The 17,502-nt window shown below is 38.4% G+C and overlaps 1 protein-coding gene and 1 long non-coding RNA gene across 3 annotated transcripts in view; one reads left to right on the plus strand and one right to left on the minus strand.

The window, feature by feature from the left end:
- Positions 1–8,525: 8,525 nt before the first annotated feature.
- Positions 8,526–16,571, minus strand: LOC123601087. The gene is made up of 2 exons (XR_006713962.1): positions 16,437–16,571; positions 8,526–15,527 (listed from the first exon to the last, which is right to left on the minus strand). It is a non-coding gene; the product is annotated as an uncharacterized LOC123601087 (long non-coding RNA).
- A 133-nt stretch (positions 16,572–16,704) lies between these two features.
- The window catches only part of RAB30 (RAB30, member RAS oncogene family), an 85,238-nt gene continuing 84,440 nt past the window's right edge, over positions 16,705–17,502 (plus strand). Inside the window, exon 1 of one of the 2 annotated variants that reach the window (XM_045483822.1) lies at positions 16,705–16,933. The gene's annotated coding sequence lies outside the window, so the exon portion shown is untranslated. The remainder of the gene's footprint in view (positions 16,934–17,502) is intronic. The other variant, XM_045483818.1, reaches the window with a different exon arrangement.

Consider the following 17,502-nt stretch of genomic DNA (forward strand, 5'->3'; position numbering starts at 1 on the left):
GAATCCTCATTCTATTCGGCAGTTTAATCTACCAAGTGTGGATGATTTACAATGGTATAATAATTCAGCCCTTCCTTGGATATCTATATTTCTCTAGAAGCTTAGTAGAAAAGGTACTGTCTTAACCCCCAAACATACTTTTTTTGATAAGGAAAAGACATACAATGGAACAATCAAACCTTACTTTTTGAAAAATATTTTACCAAAAATTATAAAAAATATATTATAAAATTATAAACAGGGCAGCATAAAATAACTCTGTGGAATGATGTAACTGTTATGTATTTCAGTTGTGGTAGTGATTAGAGGTTGTCTATGCATTTGTCAAAACTCATGAAATTATATATCAAAAAGAATTGGATCTTAATATATATAAAGTTAAAAGATTTTAAAAAGAGGGAAAAAGTAATTCCACAGCCCATTGATGTCCCTTAGCTCTTCTGCCCAGAGGCAACCATAATGCAGTAATGGTCTTATAAAGAAATACATTATTTTTTTTTTTTAGTTTTATTTTTTTTAATGTTTCATTATTTTTGAGAGAGAGAAAGAGACAGAGACAGGGTGTGAGCAGGGGATGGGCAGAGAGAGAGAGGGAGACGCAGAATCCAAAGCAGACTCCAGGTTCTGAGCTGTCAGCATAGAGCCTGACACCACTCTTGAACTCATGGACCATGACATCATGACCTGGGCCAAAGTTGGAGGCTTAACTGAGACAGCCAGGCGCCCCTAAAGAAAGACATTCTAATGGTGGAAATTCAGTCACTGAAGCAGACTTACTGGGGAGATATTTTTGGAAATGATTTTTCAGTCCTCTTAAACCAGAAAATCTCTTACTCCACTACATCATATTATACTGCAGGTTTGTTTTTTTGTTTTGTTTTGTTTTGTTTTGGGCTCACAAATACCTTTTTCTACCTCTCCCCTACAAAACTGTTAGATTTCCAAGGGCATGTCTGTATTTATCTTGGTGTCTCTACAATCTACCTAGTATATCTGACACCTAGTGGATGCTCAGTGAATATTTGCTCAAGAAATAAAAGTCCTGTTTTATGCACATAAGGAAATTTGAAAATAAATGTTATAGCTCCTGCTCTCAAAGAAACTTACAATTTAGTGGTCATGTATCCTCAGTATAGTTACTACTAAAATATAAGTGGGAAATAAGAGGGCAGGAGGTAGGGAAAAATTGATTATGGAAGGCTTCAACCTATCTTAATGTTCTATTATGAACATTGGTGCTATACTGTTTAACAGGAGACCCTTTAATGTCCTTTCATACAGCTGTGGCTGATGTTGAAACATTACTGGGTAACAGGAAAATAGCCCAGATGGATGTAATCTATCTCAAAATGCTTTACTTGACTATTGTATTTTTTTAAAGATACTGAGGATGAAACAGTCTTTGACAAACTGCATCGTTTAGGAATCTGTTACTAGAATCAAGTCCCAAAAGAAAATAACTAATGTCACTAAAAAACAAGTCATTCTGGGGTACCTGGCTGGCTCAGTTAGTAAGAGTGTGTGACTCTTCATCTCAGGGTCATGAATTCAAGCCCCCTGTTGGGCCTAGAGCTTAAACACACACACACACACACACACACACACACACACACACACACACACACACCAAGTCATTCTGTGGTACCTGGCTAGTACAGTTAGTAGAGTATGTGACTCTTGATCTCAGGGTCATGAGTTCAAGCCCCACATTGGGCCTAGAGTTTATTTAATGTTTCTTTTTTGAGAGAGACAGAGTGTGAGTGGGGGAGGGGCAGAGACACAGAATCTGAAGTAGGTTCCAGTCTCCAAGCTGTCAGCAGAGCCTGATGCGGGGCTCCAACCCACAAACCTCGAGATCATGGCCTGAGCCGAAGTTGGATGCTTAACTGAGTCACCCAGGTGCCCTGGCCTAGAGCTTATGTAAACACACATACATACCAAGTCATTTTGGAGACATTTCACAAGCTTCCTTGAGAAAATGAACTTAAGTATTACAGGAATAGCTTAATGGTTATAGCATTAAACATGACATTAAGCTCAGCTATAAATAAAGATTTTATTCTCAAATATCATGGCCCTCTCTACCTCTCCCTTTCTCAGACTAGCTATGACACACTGGAAATCAAGGGCTCAATTCAGTCTCCTGTCTAGGACAAGGGTCGGGAATCATCAATTAATGTTCTATTTCCTTTACTGTCTGAAAGAGTTCACTTCACTAGGAAAGAATGTTACAGGGCACCTGGCCTGGGTGGCTCAGTTGGTTAAGTGTTTGACTTTGGCTCAGGTCAGGATCTCACAGTTTGTGAGTTCATGCCCTGCATTGGGCTCTGTGCTGACAGCTTGGAGCCTGGAGCCTGCTTCATATTCTGTCTCCCTCCCTCTGCCCCTCCCCCACTCACACTCTGTCTCTCTCAAAAACATTAAAAAAAATTTTTTTTAAGAAATGAACTATTGGGACCTCATGAAGACAAAAAGCTTCTGCGCTACAAAGGAAACAATCAACAAAACTAAAAGGCAAATGACAGAATGGGAAAAGATATTTGCAAATGACATATCAGACAAAAGGCTAGTATCCAAAATCTATAAAGAACTCACCAAACTCCACACCCAAAAAACAAATAATCTAGTGAAGAAATGGGCAGAAAACATGAATAGACACTTCTCTAAAGAAGACATACAGATGGTCAACAGGCACATGAAAAGATGCTCAACGTTGCTCCTCATCAGGGAAATACAAATCAAAACCACACTGAGATATCATCTCACGCCAGTCAGAGTGGTTAAAATGAACAGATCAGACTATAGATGCTGGAGAGGCTGTGGAGAAACGGGAACCCTCTTGCACTGTTGGCAGGAATGCAAACTGGAGCAGCCACTCTGGAAAACAGTGTGGAGGTTCCTCAAAAAATTAAAAATAGATCTACCCTATGACCCAGCAATAGCACTGCTAGGAATTTACCCAAGGGATACAGGAGTACTGATGCATAGGGGCACTTGTACCCCAATGTTTATAGCGGCACTTTCAACAACAGCCAAATTATGGAAAGAGCCTAAATGTCCATCAACTGATGAATGGATAAAGAAATTGTGGTTTATATACACAATGGAATACTACTTGGCAATAAGAAAGAATGAAATATGGCCTTTTGTGGCAATGTGGATGGAACTGGAGAGTGTTATGCTAAGTGAAATAAGCCATACAGAGAAAGACAGATACCATATGTTTTCACTCTTATGTGGATTCTGAGAAACTTAACAGAAGACCATGGGGGAGGGGAAGGGGAAAAAAAAGTTAGAGAGGGAGGGAGGCAAACCATAAGAGACTCTTAAAAACTGAGAATAAGCTGAGGGTTGATGGGGGGTGGGAGGGAGGGGAGGGTGGGTGATGGGTATTGAGGAGGGCACCTGTTGGGATGAGCACTGGATGCTGTATGGAAACAAATTTGCCAATAAATTTCATATTAAAAAAATTTAAGAAACCCTGTCACAAAAGATTCAGGTGATAAATGGTGATATAAGTCAATGTTTACCTACAGGACTAAGCAATCCATCAGTTTTATAACTTAACAACTTACTTATCCATCAAACAATTGTTGCATGCCAACTGTGTAGGTGCCAGGCAGAAGAAAATAGCGTATTACCTACTGATAGCAATAACATCTGGCTGACCTATGAGCCAGTGATTTTGTAGCTTTGTGCTAAAAGGGAAGGAGAGTTAGAAGATAGAATCAAGTTGTGTCCTAGACATTGTAATTAGCTTTGAAGGAACACTGTGAATAATTTTCTAAGCCCTCATTGGCCTACAATTAGTCACTGGTTCTACCTTTTCCAAGTCAATAAAGGATGCAGTTGATTTATAATTATTTTCAAAATATAAAACTGCAATGTGACCTGCACAAGAAAACTACAAGTCAAAAAGAATGCTTGAACTAAAAATTGTTCTGTAAAATCTCGTAACACATTGTCACTGTGTTTATTTCTAGGTACCAGATCACCTAGAGGACTGCTCTGGAAAGGAAATTAACTATAGGTCGACAATCCCTTATCCTAAACAAATTGGGACCAGGTTTGATGCAGAATTTAGAAATCCTTGTAGTTTAGAATGGCAATAAGGTCCATACACCATGAATTATGAAATGGCCCCAGCTGGGTCTAAGACAGAATGCTCACACCTAGTAGCATAGGTAAAGCCTACAAATGGTTTCACATTAATATACGTCAGGCTAGGTTTTGTATCCCAGCTATTCAATTTCCTCATCTATAACATGAAGTCCTGTTTAACTTCAAGTTATGGATTGATCAACATGAGTATGTCTGAGTCAGAACTGAAATTGTCTGTATTGGTATCATGCACTAATTTAGAGATATTGGTCTGGTTCTTCCTGTGTGGATCAAAAGGACTTTGAAACCACTCTTCAGTTTCATTAATGATGCTTTTGCCCAAACTGCTTTACTGCCTTTTAAAAAAGCTATGTGACAATATACCCATCAACGGGAGGTGGGGAAGAATGGGCATTAAAGATACCTATTAGCTGTAAATCACCAACACAAACCCCTGAAATCTTGAAACGTTTTTCTTGGAGGGTAAAATATAAATGATGAAAAGATACCAAGTATGTTGTGAAGGCAAAGCAGAGAAAATTACTACAGCATAAACTATAGCTTATCTATATTTAAAGTTTAAAAATATTTTTTTAAATATGAATTTTTAAAGATGTGCTTAGCTATGAAACTTATGTTTTGTGACCCAGTCTGTTTCGCATGATTGTACTTCTGGGAAATAGGAGGGAAAGACCATATTTGTAGTCTTGGCCAAATGGGAGAGATACCTAGGTCTGGGACATCCACTTCATTTCCCGCCGCCCCCCCCCCCCCCCCCCCCATTCCTCTACTAGTTAATGATTGATTCTGGGCAGATTTGTGCCTTAACTTTAAAATAATGACAATTCTTACCCTCACTATTGTTGAGTGAAAATCGTAGCTACACACATATTTATGACAGCATTTATTAGCTTTCTGTTAAAGAGAAAGTATCCCTCTTTATTCACCTATTGAATGTCTGCTAAGGAAAGAGTTATTTCTACTTTGGGTAGGTTAATGCTCAAATATTTCAGCAGCGTCTAGATTAATAGAGGCACACAGATCTGAGGGCTATCAGGTGAGGACAGATTAGTTGAGCGTGGCAGGCACTTTCCTAAGTTTTTGGGATACATTATATCATGAGCATTATATCATGAGCAAACTAGACAAAAATCCTTCCCTCATGGAACTTACACACCAGTAGGACCACTCGAGGACGTTAGCCCCACCCTTTATTTATAAGAGACTACTTGGGTTACAAACAACCTCTCCTCTGTTCATTTATAGAGCAAAGAGCATTTAGTGTCTACTATAGTATTCCATAATTGGTGTACCTTGATGAATTTAACGTTCTCTGACATTGTGAACCTCTTATGGACAAGTTCATTTATTCTGTTATTGCGCTCTTACTATATACCAAGAGTAGTAGATACAATTTTACCTATACTTTCAGACAATAGCAGCCTCTTCCCCTGCTCATCCACAATGAAACAAATACTTAGTATTTGTTTTCAGGGATAATTTAGCACTTTTTAAAGAAGCATCAGAGTTTTCACCATGAGAAACAACAGAACGTCCTTTAAATCTACTTTATGGTGTATTTTGATTTTGAATTATATGAGGTAAGGTATCACAAGTTTTTCAGTGCTTAGGTATCTAAAGATTAACTAATTAAGCCTTGGATACAACAGTGAAAAAGAAAATTCTTATCATTAAAAAGTTTAACGAATATTCTTAATCAGGGGTTCATAGAATTTAGTGGGTCCATGATTTGGAAGGGGAAAAATTACATCTCTTTGTGCAATAACTTCTAATAAAATTTGAATGTAAGCATCATAGTAGTGCTAGCAGTAAGACAATTTTAAAAAATGTTTAGCCATTTATTTTTGAGAGAGCGAGTGAGCGAGCAGGAGAGGGGCAGAGAGAAAGAGGCTCCACACAGCGCAAAACATGATGCGGGGTTGAACTCATGAACCAGGAGATCATGACCTGAGCTGAAATCAAGAGTTCGATGCCCAACTGAGTGAGCCACCCAGGTGCCCCAAAACGTAATTTTTAATAGTTCACAGATGAACTATATTTTTATATATTACAATTATGCACAATTTGAAATACCATTTATACTCACCACTGTTGAAGTTGTAAATTATTAGAGCTACTGCTAGGTCTTGTTAATAAAGCATATTTATTTTTATGTAAAAGCTTTTGGTAACTATTTCATTATCATTGGCTTTTTTTTTTTTATGTTTATTTTTGAGAGAGAAAGCGCGCGAGCAGGGGAGGGGCAGAGAGGGAGACACAATATGAAGCAGGCTCCAGGTTCTGAGCTTTCAGCACAGAGCCCTATGCAGGGCTCGAACTTAAAACCAGAGAGATCATGACCTGAGCCGAAGTCAGACGCTTAACCCACTAAACCACTCAGGTGCCCTACTCCCTTTGTTTTTTAAAATTTGAGACAGAAAGAGAAAATCCCAAGCAGGCTCTGTGCTTTCAGTACAGGGCCTGAGGTGGGGCTCTGATATCACAAAGTATGAGATCATAACTTAAGAAATCAAGAATCTGACGCTGTCAACAAAGTTACCGAGGTTCCCCAATCATTTGCTTCCTTTGTAATCCAATATACTGTTCTCTATACATTTAAAAACATTTTGTATTTTTGGAAAAGTGACCCATAGACTTTACTCGATTGACAAAGGGGTCCAGGACACTAAAAATGTTAAGTCTAGAGGGCCATAATCTTCTTTATATCTCCAGGGCCTTTAGCTTGGCAATTACGCAATACATTCTTACAGAATCAAAGAAATCAATTTAGAATGGATTGAAACTGTGCCCCAAATATTGATATTTTGTATGTTTATAATACTTTACGTACGGCTTATTATTCAAAAATTTTAATGAAAGTAGTATAGGGCATTTTGCTCATTTTTCAATCAGATCCTTTAGATTAAGATATAATTTGTTCATTTCCCTTAAAAAAAAAAAACCCTATATTATACACCTTAATTAAGCAATTCATGTGGTTGGGCTTTATTTTTCACTGAATATATGTGTGCAGAAATGCTTTTTAAATTTTGGCATCTGTATCTTAAGAGTTACAGCAATAAGAGCTATTGAGCACAAAAGAAAGAAGACTGAGGAACACGAAAAATAGAGGGCCTATCTTTGGAATATTTAGAAGTAACTTTGGCAAGCTATTTCACCATGGTGCTTTCAAGAATAGGTAGAGAGCAATCACCCGATGAATTTATTAAAAATGCAGATCCCTAGATCTCAACCTTAGATTTTTTAGTATATCTAGGTGGGACATCAGAATCTGCATTTTTAGCATGTATCCCAGATTTGGATGCTAGAAGCCTGTAGATCATACTGCACAACTAACATCATAGAGAACCATGTATTTGGTATTGTTAAATGCTTTTTCTTTTTCCTTTAAGTAGGCTTCATGCCTAGCATGGAACCCCGTGTGGGGCTTGAACTCAGGACCCCAAGATCAAGACCTGAACTGAGATGAAGAGGTGGATGCTTAACCAACTGAGCCACCCAGGTGCCCCTAAATGCTACATTTTTAAACATAAAGAAACAGCTTAGATTCAAGGGGTGTTTGGGTGGCTCAGTTGGTTAAGCATGACTCTTGATTTTGGCTCAGGTCATGATCTCACAGTTCGTGAGATCTTTCAGCGCAGAGCCTGCTTGGGATTCTCTCTTCTTTTTTTTCTGCCTTTCCCCTGCTTACACTCTCTCAAAATAAACATTAAAAAACCCCAAAACAGATTCAAAAAGTTAATTTGCCTAGGCTGACATCTTAGTTACTAATTATCAGACCCCAAATCCATAACCCAAGCCTGACTCCAAAGCATTTCTTTCAAGTTAAGCCTTTCAAATTTTTTTAGATTAATATTCAAGTGGGCCATAAAGCCTGAGCTCACCTGAAAGTGGTTTTTAGACAATACTTTCCCTACCTTCTCAATCTTTAAACTGTCAGTGTGATAGAGTCCTTCAGTTAATTGTAAATCATGGCATAAATATTGTATGATACACATTTTATATACATATATAAAATGGCATAGACATTACAGGATATATTTGTTATATACACACCATACAGGTAAAGTAGTTATATAAAGTACTGCTTACTAAGTTAGGTATCAACCCAGTGAGAAAGGTATCATTCCCACTGCACAGATGAAGTGAGGTAGTTTAAAAACTTGTTCAAAGTCCACATAGAAATTGGCAGAAGTGTGATTTCAACCCAGGTAGACTGGCTGAGACTGCTGTAAGCCACCATAGCATACTGCTTTTTGAGGGCTTATTAAATGTTAATCATTTTCATTTATTTCCTTCTTATGAAAACTCAATGAATTCAGCAACTGTTATTTTTTTAAGATTGAAAGTCTCAGAATGATGAATAAGCACAGTCACTTAAGTATTGAGATTCAAACTTAGGATTTGTTGAAGTCCTTACTTTTTACTAAAGCAAATTTCCACAATCAAGTTGTGATCTTAAAAGGATTTATCCATAATTTATACTACTATTGGCAAATACGTGATAAGTAGGCTGTAGTTCTATCTTGACCTCAACTAGTTCACAAGTATTTTAACAGGATGTGCTCACCAGCACTATAAGAAAAATTATTTTTCAGTTTCCTGTGAACTATTAAGTGAACTTGAAGTGAATTCTATACAACACCAAGATATATTCCAGAAATTTAGGGTTATCTTAAGTTACAATGGGCCATAAATAACTTTCCAGTTTCTACTGAAAACCAGAATGGGCTCAGGCACACAAATGAACCTGTATGAAGTCTATTTCTTATCTTAGACTACTGAGCAGGTAAGTATTAATACTTAATATTAACAATTAAGATAATTACCCACATTAACAGTAGTAAGCAGGAGTATTTGATAGGTTTCCAAATCTGGGTCTAACTTTGGGCCCATGACAACAAACAATTACATAGTTAACATTTATTTTCATGTTTTTTCCTCCTTCCAGACAGTTGATGTGGTAAGAGCGCTGGACAGCCTTACATTTGCGAGAAACAGTTATTAGCCTGGACACAAAGTCAAGTGTTAGCTAACTTGGGAGTCATGTTGGATGTATGGGGCTTTGCACAATGCCTTGGTGTTCAAAATGTAACTTGGTAACAGCAATTCAATTGGTAGCCACAAGTCTTTTCTCAGAAATACTTCCAGTTATTTCTTCTGGTACCTATTTCATCAAAGGAAATGAAACATATTTGGACATACAGAGTGTCAGGATCTAGTAATAACCAACTTCTTTTGAGATTTTTGATTATACAGAATCCTTACCTGTCTTAGCTGTTCTCTTGCTGACACCTATTTATTCTGCTAGTTAAACCTCTGAAGGGAAGCAGCAGCTCACTTAAATTATTGGGTAATGATAGTGAGTTCAAGCAATGGAGAATTTAGTTCATAACTGTCAGAAACGGATTTTTTGTTGAGGGCTTTGTTGCCCTAAGATGTTAGATGCTTTTCTCTCGTGCATTTTTCTCTATTTCCACAATCCTACCTTCCTTATGTAAATAACTTAAAGAATCTATTTCAGATTTCTCCTCCTCTAGGTAATGTATCTTGAAAACCACAGCTAGACAAGGACAAATTTTGTTCAAGTTTAATCTCCTGGTTCAAATGAGCACTGTTTTCTCTAACAGTGATTGTGAGGATCTCAGTCAGGTTTGCTTGGTAAGTATTAATGATATAGGTATAAAGGGCAAACACCACCTTTTTAGGACCAATAAGTTCTCGAAAGAAGCCTAGGCTCTTGGTCATTGCTACTCTTTTTTGGAATTGTCATAAAAATGCACTATTCTTCAAGCAGAAGGTTGGTCAAATGGTAGCCATGAAAACCCTTGAAGGAACTGGAAAGGAAAAATAATCAAATCAAATGGAAAGTACGGAGTATAATGTAGAAAAAAATTACAAAAGTACTTCAGAGCTCTTTCCCTCCTCTCCTGGCCCCATTCAGAGCAGGGTAGAATCCTAAATCCTGATTGCTTTGAGAAATGATCAGAGTGCCCTGAAGTAGTGTGATTTTGGCCTCTAAGTAGGAAGATTTAATATAAACCCTCTTTCAATCCCACATGCCCTCTTTTTATATCCTATTATTTCTTGCCTCTTTCAGAGCCAAACTTCATAAAACAAATTATCTACATTAAGTACCTACTTCTTACCCCACTCCCATTCATTCACTCCCCAAACCCCTCAATTCTGGCTTCTTCTCAGTACTCGATTCTTCAGCTTTTCCATTATTAGCAACCCAGTACTCCAACAAATGCCAAACAGGTCCCAGGAATGTGAAAGAGCAGAGTTTATCTGCAAAATGAGAAAGTCCAGCAACCCATCTCAAGCAAATACACAGTAACATGAAAAGCAACAAAAATTGCTCATAAATTATCTCAAGACAAGCAGGAAATAGAGAAGCAAACAATTTTGAAAAGACACACAAAAATGAATACTGAAAATGGGTCATGGGACTGAAACTCAAAACAGGCATAAAACCCAGCATTAAATACACAAAGTAAACAAAGTGGCATTGAAATGGAGATGCTTGCACTGAGACTGTCAAAAGCTAAAGAAGGTAATAAATGTAAAGTTCATCACCAAAAGTAACACTTAACTTTCACCACATTCATAACTGAGACAAAGGAAATGTACCACACTATTGTTAGTACAGTATTTCACTGAAATAGGACGAGAGTGGTAAAGGTCATTTATTACTATACTTATAGAAGTTGCTCTTTAGTATCAATATGTCAATTGTAAAGTAAATGCTCTAGTATGTCAATGTTATTTGCAGTTTACTCTTATATTACCACTTCTGCAACTGCTTTACTTGACCATGTTTAAAAACTTAAAAAAGCTATTCAATTTGATAAACATCTATGTGCTTAATTCATCAACTCATGAGTTAGGTGTTAAGAGGGTAAATGATGAACACGTCCTAAAAGGGTTTATGATATGACTGAGGATTGACCTTCACAGCAAGTTCAAATCCATATAGCACCCTCAATGTCTATGTACCAAGTTAAGAATTTTCAGTATGTGCATACTTACATAATTGCTTACAACTGCATATTTCTGCAGTTTCCTTAAAAGGCTTTATATTCATAAACATTTATGTTTGATTAAATTCATCTTCATATACTTCTGCAAAGAAATATTTTCTAGTGTTAAAATTATCCAAACCTATTAAAAACTGAGAAATCAAATCACAAGATAAATAGGGCTCACTTTTCTGGTTAATCATCAACTATGGACATTTGGATTTTAAATCTTGACCTTGGGATATTTACTGCATTTACCTTCAGTGGCCTATAAACTCCAGCAGCTAAAATTATGCCAATTTGTTTCAAACACCATGCGTCATCTAAGACTAGAAAACATACATTTTAGTTTCCTGAATATTAACTCAAAGTATTTAAAATATGAAATATTAAAGTTTCCAGAATGTGTTAAGATCTTCCCTAGAGAAAGTCCAACCGCTAAACCCTGTATGGCACATGCTGTGTTCACTCATAGAAATGTACACTAGAAAACATCTAACTTAATCTAAGGTGAGGTCTGTAAAGATGTTTTCATAAAATGTTTTTTCCCCTTTAAGTTTACTTGTCTCAACTCTGTGATCAGGTTAGAATAACTTTTAATGTACTTGTTGGGTCTATATCACCTTTGGGTTGCTGGCATTTCATTTCTGAGAAAGGTTAAGAAAATTATTTCTATTTTGGAAAAGAGATAAAGATAGCAAAAGAGATAGTTGTTCTCTCAAATTTTATAGGTTGGCATAGAAAAGTATTATTTTAGAACTTTTTAATATATATAACACTTCTTTTATGCAGTATGGGCTGAAAAAGATTGTTGCCCCATATCACTGTATCAAAGGAAGAAATGGAACTATTTTGCTAGGAACTTGGTCATGTAAAATTTGACCAAATTGTTGGAAGAGTACATCTAAGGTAACCTCTGTCCTTATGACTCTAAACTACTCTGTGGCTAATTTTTAAAAGCATCCAATAAAAAAATTACCATTTACCCAACTGTTAAAAATTAAAAAAAAAAAAAAAAAAGATCCACAGCAAATTTACATATTCCAAAATCCTTTCCTAAATGTTTTACACAATTATTTTTGTTTAATCTTCATCAACATCCCTAGAGGCTGCTATTATCAATGAGGCTTAGAATGTTACTAATTTCTGCGATACTGAGCAAGCTATTCAAGGTAGATTTCACACTGAAGCAGCAGGAATGGAAGCCAATATTCCTCAAAATACTGAAGTCAGTCTTCACATTCCATATCCAATAGGACTTCCCTCAACTAAAGATGGACCCATTAAGTGCCTGAATTCTAGGACTGCTTTCATAATTTAAAATGCTTGTCCTCTTGAATGTTGTATTCATTCCTTAGCAGACACAGATGACAGAATGTTACAGGATTTTGAATGCAAAGAGTCCAGACAAATTCAGTAATGAATCAAAGAATTTGGAACTTACAAAAAAAAAAAGATACTCTATTGTATACCATTCACCTAAATACCAAGAATACTAAGATTGTTGGAGAATAAGAAGCTGGAGGCACTGGAAGAATGTCCTGAAGGAAAGGGACAGAACAGCAAGAAACCAAAAGCAGTTTCATTCTCAGGACGGAAAGCTGCTGGGACTGCTCGTTCTCTCCAGAAGGACATCATACAGGCGCGAGGCCTGGGGATAAGAATGTTTTGTCTGGTGCCAGACCCATGACCCATGGTCTGGTGCCATGACCCAGTATGGAATACACTGCAGGTGCGTGACCTGTCAAGATGCCAAATACTATGTTGTATGTGCTTGCTGCCATCAGACAATTTGCAAAAATAAAAGAGGCTTGAGCCAGGGGACTGATGCTTCGGCTCCTGGAATCTTAGCCCCCTGCTTTCCAATTCTCTTGTCACTGCACTTTTAGGACTCGTCTCTCTACATAAGATAACATCTTTATTTATTTTTAAAAGTTTATTTATTTTTGAAACAGAGAGAGCATGAGCACAGGATGGACAGAGAGAGAGAGAGAGAGAGAGAGAGAGAGAGAAAGAGAAAGAGAGAGGGAGGGAGGGAGAGAGTGTGAGTCAGAGTCCCAGCAGGCTCCACGCTTCCACCACAAAGCCCAACACAGGGCTCAAACTCATGAACCTGTGAGATCATGACCTAGGCTGAAACCGAGTCAGATACTCAACCGATTGTGCCACTCAGGCACCCTGACATCACCAATTTAAAAAACTTAGGATTCACAGCAAGGAAAGGAGTTATTGAAGAGAAAAGTTATTTTCAAAAAATTCTAGTTATCTTGTTGCCTTTTTTTTAGATACTTCTTTTAGATATTTGAATAGCTTGGGACACCTGGGTGGCTCAACAGGTTGAGTACCTGACTTGATTTTAGCTCCAGTCATGATCCTAGGGTTGTGGGATCAAGCCCCACATTGGGTTCCATGCTCAGCATGGAGCCTGCTTGGGATTCTCTCTCTCTGCCCTTTTTCCAGACTCCTGCTCTCTAAAATTAAAAAAAAAAAAAAAAAAAAAAAAAAAAAAAATCTGAATAGCTTTACCATAACCTTGTGATAGCATGAGCTCTTATTCAATAAGTGTCTCTTATCCTTATTTTCTTAGTATTACACTCAACTCTAAGAAATATCCAGATAATTCAAGATATCATGGTACTCATAAGGCTAAACTAAATCTTCCCAAACCCACTCCCCTCACCAATGTATAGACTGATCCCCAGATCATTTCCTCATCTACACATTTTCAGAATTCATTTATGGGTATAATTACTAACAAGCCTGTAATCTTTGCCAAAAGTTTTATTATTACTAGTGTAATGCACCACAATAAACACAAATATGGGATGTAGAGAACTAGTCTACCCTACCACTGTCCACTCACTCATAGTTTTAAAAATACACAATGGGTTCCAACCTAACAGAATAACTCAACAATAATTCAACAGATGAGTGGACAACTATCTGTTTTATTTTATATTTTTAGAGTTCTCTATATATTTTTATTTTATTTTAGAGTTCTCAGCTATATATTTTTAGAGTTCTCTATGTGATCCTGACACTTGAAGCTGTTGAAAAAAAACCCTGCCATAAGAGCAAATGACTCCATACTCTTTAATAAGCTACCTATAACACAAATCAATATCCTAATTCTTTTCTGAGATGAAAAGAACTTAAGTTGCTTTATCCACCTCAAGCATTCCTAATCCCACTTTTCAACGTTCACCTAACCCAGTGCTTTCTCTGGATCACTGAGGCTAATCTTTCAGAAGCTGGTGTCCAATTCCTCAAATATTAACTTTGGAAATAAAATTTCTAAAGAAGGATGCAGACTTTTCCCCCTAAAAGTTAAAGGTTAAATCAGAGTCTTTTTAAAGATATTAAATAGATGTTTCATTTCTTTATGGTTAGATGTCCGCTGGATGTAAGCCTGGAAAACTTCAAACTACCTAAACATATGACAAATTACACTACAGAAATCACTGCATCATATAGGTCTAGTTTCTCACATACAAGATCTGTAAGCAATCTGCCCCCTACCCCTGCAAATTTGTCTTCCATAGTAACTCAGATTGAGGATGTTATTGCTTATATAAAGAAATATCTTGTACAACGAACAAGATTCACTAAAGCTTTGTAAAATAAGACACACGAGTGAACCACCAACCCCTAAAAATAATTTAAGAGTTTGAAACTAAGCCTAAATGCAAACCTGACCAATTTTCTCTCTGTTAAATGTAAAACAGTTAGGGGCACCTGACTCAGTCGGTTAAGCGGCAGGGCTCTCTGCTGTCAGTGCTTTCGATCCTGTCTCCCATTCTCTCTGCCCCTCCCCTGCTCATATTCTCTCTCTCAAAAATAAGTAAACATTAAAAAAAAAGTGAAACACTTCTACAGTTATACTGAAGGTCAGAAAGAAAACAGCAAACATTTTGCTCCCTTTCCTATACTTACCATTACTTGCAAAGACAGTATTTCTGAACAGAAATATTTGTATGAGTCTTTCCCATTGTATTGCATGGATAAATGAAACCAACACATATTACTTTTGTTAAAAATGAAATAAAGCCTTTCATCTTGTGACTTGTTCTCAGAAACATGGCAGACCATTCTTCTATGTTTTTGAAGTTGTCATCTGCATACATCTGAAAGACTGTTTCTACCATGTTTTTATCATTTCTAATCACTCTGCTTAGCCTTTCCTGATAGAATACATTCATCACCTGTAGTATTACTAACAGAGAGGTGAAATGCATACCCTTACTGACCCAAAGTAACAAGTTTTGTTTTCAGAATAATTGTGCAAAAGGGAGAAAAACAGCATAAAGTATTATTGCATTTTTAACACTTCAGACACCCTCAGGAGGAAAAGAAATTTTCCATCTTTCACAGTGTAGACAGACTCTGAAAAAGAACAAACACACAGCAGTTTCAGTAACACAATTAGGAAAAAATACAGTTCATTTGAGATACTGAGCAAGATAACTTAAGACCAGTGACTTTCGTTTCATTTTTAAAAAATTAGTTCTTAAAGTAATAGTATATATGGAATACCAAAGGTGAAACACTAAATGTATTTTTAAAATAAGTTGGTGATTAATGCTAATGAACCACCCTGTCTTCTCAGTATTTTAGCATACACTCTAGTTTATTCAAGAACCCACGTTACTCCGAAACCGATAGCCAGCCGTCAATGGGCCTGTCATCAAAAATATCCTGGGCATTTTAAACCGGGTGTTACTCCTTTAGACCTCTCTTAGTCTTTTCTTAATTGCGGCGCCAAAGCACCGTCCCTTTCCAGCTTTGGCTACTAGAGCCAACATCGATTTTTCGACATCGATTTCTTTGGACCCTTCTGCAAATCATTCCTTTATGAAAAAGCAAAGAGGGTCCGAAACTTTGCGGAGGATTAATAAGGTTGGAGTATCAATGACAAAAAGATAAAAATAAAATTGGGAGAAATAACCCAACTCCGTGGGTAGAAGCGGGCTCCTCCGAAGTGAAACGGGTAACCGCCCGGCGTCCCCGCAGCCCAACAAAGACACTAACCGCTCCGAGTGTCCTGTTAGCGGGCCGAAATGATGCTCTGAGCTCAGAAGTAAACCCACTCCCTCAATCTCTTAATAAGAAAAAGGAGCAAGAGGTGTAGGGGGCCTATATACAACCTGCTGGACCGTAAGGCCGAGGCCCAATCGGCCTCTTGATTCTGCCTCCAGCCGGACCCGCCCTACAATCTGTCCCCAGATGCCGCCTCCACCCCAGGTCCCCAGGTTCGGGCCTTAGGCTCTCCAACCGGTTTATCCTCCACCTCACCGTCCCCACTGCACCACCACTCGGCTCGCAAGCTCCCTAAAACCTCAGCCGGGATCCGCAGAATCGTCCCAGCACTCCTAACATGGCGGCCGAGTCCCCTTCGCTCCTTTCGCCCACTCCGGGCACGTCCGACCTTGGCGCATTTTGGGCATTGTAGTTCCCGCGATAGCCTCGGTGTCCTGCCAGGCCTTTAGAAGACTACGATTCCCAGAATGCACCGCTCCTGAGCATGGCTATTGGGGCCTTTTGGACAGAGGGATGATGTCATTGCAAAAACCCCACTGCATTCATTGTGCTACGGTCTATCCACCCCCCTGCTGCTGCTGGGCTTGCGATTGCCGCTTGCTCCAGCTGAGCTAAGAGTAGCAGCAGCACCAGGGCAGGGACTCACTCCAGCCCTTGGACTTAGGACATCGCAACACGTTCCCTTGCCTGCGTGACTCATTCGCACATCATTTTTGTTTATGCCTGGGGTGGGGAGAAATATCCCAAACCAGGTGAGTTGAAGTGATTTATTCAAATGGTTCTACCAAGTTATTCCTCCCGCTTAATTCTCAAGGCTTTCTTTTGGGAAGATGGGGGCGGGAGGGCTGGAGAGGTGCTCGCAAGTGCTGCTAAGCGAAAAGCTCTGCAATTTGGGTCACTGCAAAGAACAACTCTAGCAACCTTCCCCCGCCGGAGGACCGATTCCTGCCAATTCCCTAGTCGCAACTCCCCTCAACCTTTTTGAGGGTGGAAGAGGGGGCTGGGCTGGGGAGGATGTTGGGAAGTGCTCTTGGAAAATCAGAAGAAGGCAGAGGTGGCGGACTGCAGTCCTGTCACAGACGGCCCCGAGTGCTGAGGTTTTGAGTGGGAAGGGGTGATGCGTGGGGAGAAATGGAGACAGTGATTTACTGTGGTTGCACTACTTTAGAACATTTCTATGTCGCTCGAGCAAGCACACACTATTTATTTTTAAGATGAGCGTGCTTCTCCTGAGTAGGTTAAGTTTTGTGGGGCTCTATTTTATGTGTGTGTGCCTATGTCGTTTGTCTCGCCTTTTCTGATGATTTGAGGTGACAGTGTC

Source organism: Leopardus geoffroyi, chromosome D1 (assembly GCF_018350155.1).
Source record: "Leopardus geoffroyi isolate Oge1 chromosome D1, O.geoffroyi_Oge1_pat1.0, whole genome shotgun sequence".
Taxonomy (NCBI): Eukaryota; Metazoa; Chordata; class Mammalia; order Carnivora; family Felidae; genus Leopardus; species Leopardus geoffroyi.